The following is a 10,652-nucleotide window of genomic DNA, read 5'->3' as shown; positions in this document are numbered from 1 at the left end:
ATTTAATGGAAATAGCAACTTTAAACTTTGCCTACGTCTCTGTCAGTCGCAAGGAAACTGTATTTGAAGGTGAAGGTGATTTTGTAGACATGTGTGAAAGACATGTTCTGAAAAGCAAGTGTTGTGGTTTGGAGAGCACATCGGTTACGTGTCAGATGTGTAGCCAAGCAGTAATTTGTCGCCATAGCTGCAAATATTAGCCGGTAATATGAAGTGTTGTCAGCTAAAGTCTGATGGTGCAGACGACCGTAAGGACGAAGTACCCAAGAGTACCGCTAGGCCGCGCCTCTTTAGCTCAGTGGTAGAGCACTGGTCTAATAAACCAGGGGTTGTAAGTTCCATCCTCACAGGAGAAAGATGAATTTTGGAAATCAGTTGCGCGTAGTGGCCGTATAGTAAACAGTACCTGTGATGACGAACAATTAGCGACAGGCGTTTTTTTTAAGATTTACTCTCAGATGTGATTAAGGCGAATGGCGCAGATAAAGCATTTGCCAAAGCGGTACAGCATAAGGTGGGACGAGGCAGTCTGAATTACATTTTATAGATGTATTTCTCACATATCTCAGAGTCTCTCGCGGTCGTCGTCGTCGTCGTCGTCGTCGTCGTCGTCGTCGCCGCCGCCGCTTCTGCAGAAGTAGCAAATGGCCATCGTAGCAAATGCGGCGAGGGACGGCCTGCCTTCGATTCCGAATGCACAAATTGTGTGGTCTTGTTTCTCAGTCTATATTTGGTCGGTCTCGTCAGAGGTTGAATGTAACGAATGGGTGGGAAAGAGCAAGGGGCAGCGGCTGTGTAGAACGAAAACACAAATCCTCAGGGGTGTGAGCGTTTCGAGATGAGTCGTATACATGTAAATGTTGGTCGTCAGTGACCGTGTGGCCTAATGGATAAGGCGTCGGACTTCGGCTCTGAAGATTACAGGTTCGAATGCTCTCACGCTTGTGTTTTTCCAGTTCTGAAAAAGAAACATACCGTTTTAATGTAGCAATTGAGCAGTACGAAACCGTCTGAATGTTGCTGTTGACCATTTTTTGCTTGGAGATGCTCTTGAGCTTGAAACACACACAGCGAGACCGGTGTTAACTAACGAAATGGTCGGCAGAGTGCCGACACCGCGAGTTTTGACTGACACTTGCACATCTAAAACAACGTCGGAAAGTAACTCGTTCGGCTTTTGAGTCACATAAAGTATGTGTGTTAATTTTGACGCCACTAGCTCTGCTTGTTGTCATGCAATTTCTTTGCCTCTCAGAAATGATTATGACATAAAAGTGAAGTACGTGACGAGTGTGACGTTAGGAAAACATTAGGCAGCATGGAGAGATTCTGTATGGGACCACCCAACCCAAACGAGTACTGTGTGACGTGCTACCCGGCAAGTATTCACCGAGGTAGCCGGCTATCTCAGTCGGTAGAGCGTCAGACTCTTAATCCCAGGGTCGTGGGTTCGAGCCAGACGCTGGGCGGAACGGAATTTTGTTCCGCTGCAGGTGTAAATTACCGTTTTTCTGATTAACGAGATTTAATGGAAATAGCAACTTTAAACTTTGCCTACGTCTCTGTCAGTCGCAAGGAAACTGTATTTGAAGGTGAAGGTGATTTTGTAGACATGTGTGAAAGACATGTTCTGAAAAGCAAGTGTTGTGGTTTGGAGAGCACATCGGTTACGTGTCAGATGTGTAGCCAAGCAGTAATTTGTCGCCATAGCTGCAAATATTAGCCGGTAATATGAAGTGTTGTCAGCTAAAGTCTGATGGTGCAGACGACCGTAAGGACGAAGTACCCAAGAGTACCGCTAGGCCGCGCCTCTTTAGCTCAGTGGTAGAGCACTGGTCTAATAAACCAGGGGTTGTAAGTTCCATCCTCACAGGAGAAAGATGAATTTTGGAAATCAGTTGCGCGTAGTGGCCGTATAGTAAACAGTACCTGTGATGACGAACAATTAGCGACAGGCGTTTTTTTTAAGATTTACTCTCAGATGTGATTAAGGCGAATGGCGCAGATAAAGCATTTGCCAAAGCGGTACAGCATAAGGTGGGACGAGGCAGTCTGAATTACATTTTATAGATGTATTTCTCACATATCTCAGAGTCTCTCGCGGTCGTCGTCGTCGTCGTCGTCGTCGTCGCCGCCGCCGCTTCTGCAGAAGTAGCAAATGGCCATCGTAGCAAATGCGGCGAGGGACGGCCTGCCTTCGATTCCGAATGCACAAATTGTGTGGTCTTGTTTCTCAGTCTATATTTGGTCGGTCTCGTCAGAGGTTGAATGTAACGAATGGGTGGGAAAGAGCAAGGGGCAGCGGCTGTGTAGAACGAAAACACAAATCCTCAGGGGTGTGAGCGTTTCGAGATGAGTCGTATACATGTAAATGTTGGTCGTCAGTGACCGTGTGGCCTAATGGATAAGGCGTCGGACTTCGGCTCTGAAGATTACAGGTTCGAATGCTCTCACGCTTGTGTTTTTCCAGTTCTGAAAAAGAAACATACCGTTTTAATGTAGCAATTGAGCAGTACGAAACCGTCTGAATGTTGCTGTTGACCATTTTTTGCTTGGAGATGCTCTTGAGCTTGAAACACACACAGCGAGACCGGTGTTAACTAACGAAATGGTCGGCAGAGTGCCGACACCGCGAGTTTTGACTGACACTTGCACATCTAAAACAACGTCGGAAAGTAACTCGTTCGGCTTTTGAGTCACATAAAGTATGTGTGTTAATTTTGACGCCACTAGCTCTGCTTGTTGTCATGCAATTTCTTTGCCTCTCAGAAATGATTATGACATAAAAGTGAAGTACGTGACGAGTGTGACGTTAGGAAAACATTAGGCAGCATGGAGAGATTCTGTATGGGACCACCCAACCCAAACGAGTACTGTGTGACGTGCTACCCGGCAAGTATTCACCGAGGTAGCCGGCTATCTCAGTCGGTAGAGCGTCAGACTCTTAATCCCAGGGTCGTGGGTTCGAGCCAGACGCTGGGCGGAACGGAATTTTGTTCCGCTGCAGGTGTAAATTACCGTTTTTCTGATTAACGAGATTTAATGGAAATAGCAACTTTAAACTTTGCCTACATCTCTGTCAGTCGCAAGGAAACTGTATTTGAAGGTGAAGGTGATTTTGTAGACATGTGTGAAAGACATGTTCTGAAAAGCAAGTGTTGTGGTTTGGAGAGCACATCGGTTACGTGTCAGATGTGTAGCCAAGCAGTAATTTGTCGCCATAGCTGCAAATATTAGCCGGTAATATGAAGTGTTGTCAGCTAAAGTCTGATGGTGCAGACGACCGTAAGGACGAAGTACCCAAGAGTACCGCTAGGCCGCGCCTCTTTAGCTCAGTGGTAGAGCACTGGTCTAATAAACCAGGGGTTGTAAGTTCCATCCTCACAGGAGAAAGATGAATTTTGGAAATCAGTTGCGCGTCGTGGCCCCATAGCAAACAGTACCTGTGATGACGAACAATTAGCGACAGGCGTTTTTTTAAGATTTACTCTCAGATGTGATTAAGGCGAATGGCGCAGATAAAGCATTTGCCAAAGCGGTACAGCATAAGGTGGGACGAGGCAGTCTGAATTACATTTTATAGATGTATTTCTCACATATCTCAGAGTCTCTCGCGATCTTCGTCGTCGTCGTCGTCGTCGTCGTCGTCGTCGTCGTCGTCGTCGTCGTCGCCGCCGCTTCTGCAGAAGTAGCAAATGGCCATCGTAGCAAATGCGGCGAGGGACGGCCTGCCTTCGATTCCGAATGCACAAATTGTGTGGTCTTGTTTCTCAGTCTATATTTGGTCGGTCTCGTCAGAGGTTGAATGTAACGAATGGGTGGGAAAGAGCAAGGGGCAGCGGCTGTGTAGAACGAAAACACAAATCCTCAGGGGTGTGAGCGTTTCGAGATGAGTCGTATAAATGTAAATGTTGATCGTCAGTGACCGTGTGGTCTAATGGATAAGGCGTCGGACTTCGTATCTGAAGATTACAGGTTCGAATGCTGTCACGCTTGTGTTTTTCCAGTTCTGAAAAAGAAACATACCGTTTTAATGTAGCAATTGAGCAGTACGAAACCGTCTGAATGTTGCTGTTGACCATTTTTTGCTTGGAGATGCTCTTGAGCTTGAAACACACACAGCAAGACCGGTGTTAACTAACGAAATGGTCGGCAGAGTGCCGACACCGCGAGTTTTGACTGGCACTTGCACATCTAAAACAACGTCGGAAAGTAACTCGTTCGGCTTTTGAGTCACATAAAGTATGTGTGTTAATTTTGACGCCACTAGCTCTGCTTGTTGGCATGCAATTTCTTTGCCTCTCAGAAATGATTATGACATAAAAGTGAAGTACGTGACGAGTCTGACGTTAGGAAAACATTAGGCAGCATGGAGAGATTCTGTATGGGACCACCCAACCCAAACGAGTACTGTGTGACGTGCTACCCGGCAAGTATTCACCGAGGTAGCCGGCTATCTCAGTCGGTAGAGCGTCAGACTCTTAATCCCAGGGTCGTGGGTTCGAGCCAGACGCTGGGCGGAACGGAATTTTGTTCCGCTGCAGGTGTAAATTACCGTTTTTCTGATTAACGAGATTTAATGGAAATAGCAACTTTAAACTTTGCCTACGTCTCTGTCAGTCGCAAGGAAACTGTATTTGAAGGTGAAGGTGATTTTGTAGACATGTGTGAAAGACATGTTCTGAAAAGCAAGTGTTGTGGTTTGGAGAGCACATCGGTTACGTGTCAGATGTGTAGCCAAGCAGTAATTTGTCGCCATAGCTGCAAATATTAGCCGGTAATATGAAGTGTTGTCAGCTAAAGTCTGATGGTGCAGACGACCGTAAGGACGAAGTACCCAAGAGTACCGCTAGGCCGCGCCTCTTTAGCTCAGTGGTAGAGCACTGGTCTAATAAACCAGGGGTTGTAAGTTCCATCCTCACAGGAGAAAGATGAATTTTGGAAATCAGTTGCGCGTCGTGGCCCCATAGCAAACAGTACCTGTGATGACGAACAATTAGCGACAGGCGTTTTTTTAAGATTTACTCTCAGATGTGATTAAGGCGAATGGCGCAGATAAAGCATTTGCCAAAGCGGTACAGCATAAGGTGGGACGAGGCAGTCTGAATTACATTTTATAGATGTATTTCTCACATATCTCAGAGTCTCTCGCGATCTTCGTCGTCGTCGTCGTCGTCGTCGTCGTCGTCGTCGTCGTCGCCGCCGCCGCCGCTTCTGCAGAAGTAGCAAATGGCCATCGTAGCAAATGCGGCGAGGGACGGCCTGCCTTCGATTCCGAATGCACAAATTGTGTGGTCTTGTTTCTCAGTCTATATTTGGTCGGTCTCGTCAGAGGTTGAATGTAACGAATGGGTGGGAAAGAGCAAGGGGCAGCGGCTGTGTAGAACGAAAACACAAATCCTCAGGGGTGTGAGCGTTTCGAGATGAGTCGTATAAATGTAAATGTTGATCGTCAGTGACCGTGTGGTCTAATGGATAAGGCGTCGGACTTCGTATCTGAAGATTACAGGTTCGAATGCTGTCACGCTTGTGTTTTTCCAGTTCTGAAAAAGAAACATACCGTTTTAATGTAGCAATTGAGCAGTACGAAACCGTCTGAATGTTGCTGTTGACCATTTTTTGCTTGGAGATGCTCTTGAGCTTGAAACACACACAGCAAGACCGGTGTTAACTAACGAAATGGTCGGCAGAGTGCCGACACCGCGAGTTTTGACTGGCACTTGCACATCTAAAACAACGTCGGAAAGTAACTCGTTCGGCTTTTGAGTCACATAAAGTATGTGTGTTAATTTTGACGCCACTAGCTCTGCTTGTTGGCATGCAATTTCTTTGCCTCTCAGAAATGATTATGACATAAAAGTGAAGTACGTGACGAGTGTGACGTTAGGAAAACATTAGGCAGCATGGAGAGATTCTGTATGGGACCACCCAACCCAAACGAGTACTGTGTGACGTGCTACCCGGCAAGTATTTACCGAGGTAGCCGGCTATCTCAGTCGGTAGAGCGTCAGACTCTTAATCCCAGGGTCGTGGGTTCGAGCCAGACGCTGGGCGGAACGGAATTTTGTTCCGCTGCAGGTGTAAATTACCGTTTTTCTGATTAACGAGATTTAATGGAAATAGCAACTTTAAACTTTGCCTACGTCTCTGTCAGTCGCAAGGAAACTGTATTTGAAGGTGAAGGTGATTTTGTAGACATGTGTGAAAGACATGTTCTGAAAAGCAAGTGTTGTGGTTTGGAGAGCACATCGGTTACGTGTCAGATGTGTAGCCAAGCAGTAATTTGTCGCCATAGCTGCAAATATTAGCCGGTAATATGAAGTGTTGTCAGCTAAAGTCTGATGGTGCAGACGACCGTAAGGACGAAGTACCCAAGAGTACCGCTAGGCCGCGCCTCTTTAGCTCAGTGGTAGAGCACTGGTCTAATAAACCAGGGGTTGTGAGTTCCATCCTCACAGGAGAAAGATGAATTTTGGAAATCAGTTGCGCGTCGTGGCCGTATAGCAAACAGTACCTGTGATGACGAACAATTAGCGACAGGCGTTTTTTTAAGATTTACTCTCAGATGTGATTAAGGCGAATGGCGCAGATAAAGCATTTGCCAAAGCGGTACAGCATAAGGTGGGACGAGGCAGTCTGAATTACATTTTATAGATGTATTTCTCACATATCTCAGAGTCTCTCGCGATCTTCGTCGTCGTCGTCGTCGTCGTCGTCGTCGTCGTCGTCGCCGCCGCCGCCGCTTCTGCAGAAGTAGCAAATGGCCATCGTAGCAAATGCGGCGAGGGACGGCCTGCCTTCGATTCCGAATGCACAAATTGTGTGGTCTTGTTTCTCAGTCTATATTTGGTCGGTCTCGTCAGAGGTTGAATGTAACGAATGGGTGGGAAAGAGCAAGGGGCAGCGGCTGTGTAGAACGAAAACACAAATCCTCAGGGGTGTGAGCGTTTCGAGATGAGTCGTATACACGTAAATGTTGATCGTCAGTGACCGTGTGGTCTAATGGATAAGGCGTCGGACTTCGTATCTGAAGATTACAGGTTCGAATGCTGTCACGCTTGTGTTTTTCCAGTTCTGAAAAAGAAACATACCGTTTTAATGTAGCAATTGAGCAGTACGAAACCGTCTGAATGTTGCTGTTGAACATTTTTTGCTTGGAGATGCTCTTGAGCTTGAAACACACACAGCAAGACCGGTGTTAACTAACGAAATGGTCGGCAGAGTGCCGACACCGCGAGTTTTGACTGGCACTTGCACATCTAAAACAACGTCGGAAAGTAACTCGTTCGGCTTTTGAGTCACATAAAGTATGTGTGTTAATTTTGACGCCACTAGCTCTGCTTGTTGTCATGCAATTTCTTTGCCTCTCAGAAATGATTATGACATAAAAGTGAAGTACGTGACGAGTGTGACGTTAGGAAAACATTAGGCAGCATGGAGAGATTCTGTATGGGACCACCCAACCCAAACGAGTACTGTGTGACGTGCTACCCGGCAAGTATTCACCGAGGTAGCCGGCTATCTCAGTCGGTAGAGCGTCAGACTCTTAATCCCAGGGTCGTGGGTTCGAGCCAGACGCTGGGCGGAAGGGAATTTTGTTCCGCTGCAGGTGTAAATTACCGTTTTTCTGATTAACGAGATTTAATGGAAATAGCAACTTTAAACTTTGCCTACGTCTCTGTCAGTCGCAAGGAAACTGTATTTGAAGGTGAAGGTGATTTTGTAGACATGTGTGAAAGACATGTTCTGAAAAGCAAGTGTTGTGGTTTGGAGAGCACATCGGTTACGTGTCAGATGTGTAGCCAAGCAGTAATTTGTCGCCATAGCTGCAAATATTAGCCGGTAATATGAAGTGTTGTCAGCTAAAGTCTGATGGTGCAGACGACCGTAAGGACGAAGTACCCAAGAGTACCGCTAGGCCGCGGCTCTTTAGCTCAGTGGTAGAGCACTGGTCTAATAAACCAGGGGTTGTAAGTTCCATCCTCACAGGAGAAAGATGAATTTTGGAAATCAGTTGCGCGTCGTGGCCCCATAGCAAACAGTACCTGTGATGACGAACAATTAGCGACAGGCGTTTTTTTAAGATTTACTCTCAGATGTGATTAAGGCGAATGGCGCAGATAAAGCATTTGCCAAAGCGGTACAGCATAAGGTGGGACGAGGCAGTCTGAATTACATTTTATAGATGTATTTCTCACATATCTCAGAGTCTCTCGCGATCTTCGTCGTCGTCGTCGTCGTCGTCGTCGCCGCCGCCGCTTCTGCAGAAGTAGCAAATGGCCATCGTAGCAAATGCGGCGAGGGACGGCCTGCCTTCGATTCCGAATGCACAAATTGTGTGGTCTTGTTTCTCAGTCTATATTTGGTCGGTCTCGTCAGAGGTTGAATGTAACGAATGGGTGGGAAAGAGCAAGGGGCAGCGGCTGTGTAGAACGAAAACACAAATCCTCAGGGGTGTGAGCGTTTCGAGATGAGTCGTATACATGTAAATGTTGATCGTCAGTGACCGTGTGGTCTAATGGATAAGGCGTCGGACTTCGTATCTGAAGATTACAGGTTCGAATGCTGTCACGCTTGTGTTTTTCCAGTTCTGAAAAAGAAACATACCGTTTTAATGTAGCAATTGAGCAGTACGAAACCGTCTGAATGTTGCTGTTGACCATTTTTTGCTTGGAGATGCTCTTGAGCTTGAAACACACACAGCAAGACCGGTGTTAACTAACGAAATGGTCGGCAGAGTGCCGACACCGCGAGTTTTGACTGGCACTTGCACATCTAAAACAACGTCGGAAAGTAACTCGTTCGGCTTTTGAGTCACATAAAGTATGTGTGTTAATTTTGACGCCACTAGCTCTGCTTGTTGGCATGCAATTTCTTTGCCTCTCAGAAATGATTATGACATAAAAGTGAAGTACGTGACGAGTGTGACGTTAGGAAAACATTAGGCAGCATGGAGAGATTCTGTATGGGACCACCCAACCCAAACGAGTACTGTGTGACGTGCTACCCGGCAAGTATTCACCGAGGTAGCCGGCTATCTCAGTCGGTAGAGCGTCAGACTCTTAATCCCAGGGTCGTGGGTTCGAGCCAGACGCTGGGCGGAACGGAATTTTGTTCCGCTGCAGGTGTAAATTACCGTTTTTCTGATTAACGAGATTTAATGGAAATAGCAACTTTAAACTTTGCCTACGTCTCTGTCAGTCGCAAGGAAACTGTATTTGAAGGTGAAGGTGATTTTGTAGACATGTGTGAAAGACATGTTCTGAAAAGCAAGTGTTGTGGTTTGGAGAGCACATCGGTTACGTGTCAGATGTGTAGCCAAGCAGTAATTTGTCGCCATAGCTGCAAATATTAGCCGGTAATATGAAGTGTTGTCAGCTAAAGTCTGATGGTGCAGACGACCGTAAGGACGAAGTACCCAAGAGTACCGCTAGGCCGCGCCTCTTTAGCTCAGTGGTAGAGCACTGGTCTAATAAACCAGGGGTTGTAAGTTCCATCCTCACAGGAGAAAGATGAATTTTGGAAATCAGTTGCGCGTCGTGGCCGTATAGCAAACAGTACCTGTGATGACGAACAATTAGCGACAGGCGTTTTTTTAAGATTTACTCTCAGATGTGATTAAGGCGAATGGCGCAGATAAAGCATTTGCCAAAGCGGTACAGCATAAGGTGGGACGAGGCAGTCTGAATTACATTTTATAGATGTATTTCTCACATATCTCAGAGTCTCTCGCGATCTTCGTCGTCGTCGTTGTCGTCGTCGTCGTCGCCGCCGCCGCTTCTGCAGAAGTAGCAAATGGCCATCGTAGCAAATGCGGCGAGGGACGGCCTGCCTTCGATTCCGAATGCACAAATTGTGTGGTCTTGTTTCTCAGTCTATATTTGGTCGGTCTCGTCAGAGGTTGAATGTAACGAATGGGTGGGAAAGAGCAAGGGGCAGCGGCTGTGTAGAACGAAAACACAAATCCTCAGGGGTGTGAGCGTTTCGAGATGAGTCGTATACATGTAAATGTTGATCGTCAGTGACCGTGTGGTCTAATGGATAAGGCGTCGGACTTCGTATCTGAAGATTACAGGTTCGAATGCTGTCACGCTTGTGTTTTTCCAGTTCTGAAAAAGAAACATACCGTTTTAATGTAGCAATTGAGCAGTACGAAACCGTCTGAATGTTGCTGTTGACCATTTTTTGCTTGGAGATGCTCTTGAGCTTGAAACACACACAGCAAGACCGGTGTTAACTAACGAAATGGTCGGCAGAGTGCCGACACCGCGAGTTTTGACTGGCACTTGCACATCTAAAACAACGTCGGAAAGTAACTCGTTCGGCTTTTGAGTCACATAAAGTATGTGTGTTAATTTTGACGCCACTAGCTCTGCTTGTTGTCATGCAATTTCTTTGCCTCTCAGAAATGATTATGACATAAAAGTGAAGTACGTGACGAGTGTGACGTTAGGAAAACATTAGGCAGCATGGAGAGATTCTGTATGGGACCACCCAACCCAAACGAGTACTGTGTGACGTGCTACCCGGCAAGTATTCACCGAGGTAGCCGGCTATCTCAGTCGGTAGAGTGTCAGACTCTTAATCCCAGGGTCGTGGGTTCGAGCCAGACGCTGGGCGGAACGGAATTTTGTTCCGCTGCAGGTGTAAAT

At 46.6% G+C, this 10,652-nt stretch overlaps 1 non-coding gene across 1 annotated transcript; it reads left to right on the top strand.

Annotated features, from left to right (window-relative positions):
* Positions 1–6,392: 6,392 nt before the first annotated feature.
* Trnai-aau (transfer RNA isoleucine (anticodon AAU)) lies at positions 6,393–6,464 on the top strand. Its single transcript has one exon. It is a non-coding gene; the product is annotated as a tRNA-Ile (tRNA).
* The last annotated feature ends 4,188 nt before the right edge of the window (positions 6,465–10,652 follow it).

Source organism: Schistocerca gregaria, unplaced genomic scaffold (genome assembly GCF_023897955.1).
Source record: "Schistocerca gregaria isolate iqSchGreg1 unplaced genomic scaffold, iqSchGreg1.2 ptg000077l, whole genome shotgun sequence".
Lineage (NCBI taxonomy): Eukaryota > Metazoa > Arthropoda > Insecta > Orthoptera > Acrididae > Schistocerca > Schistocerca gregaria.
This window is presented reverse-complemented; position numbering and strand designations above follow the sequence as displayed.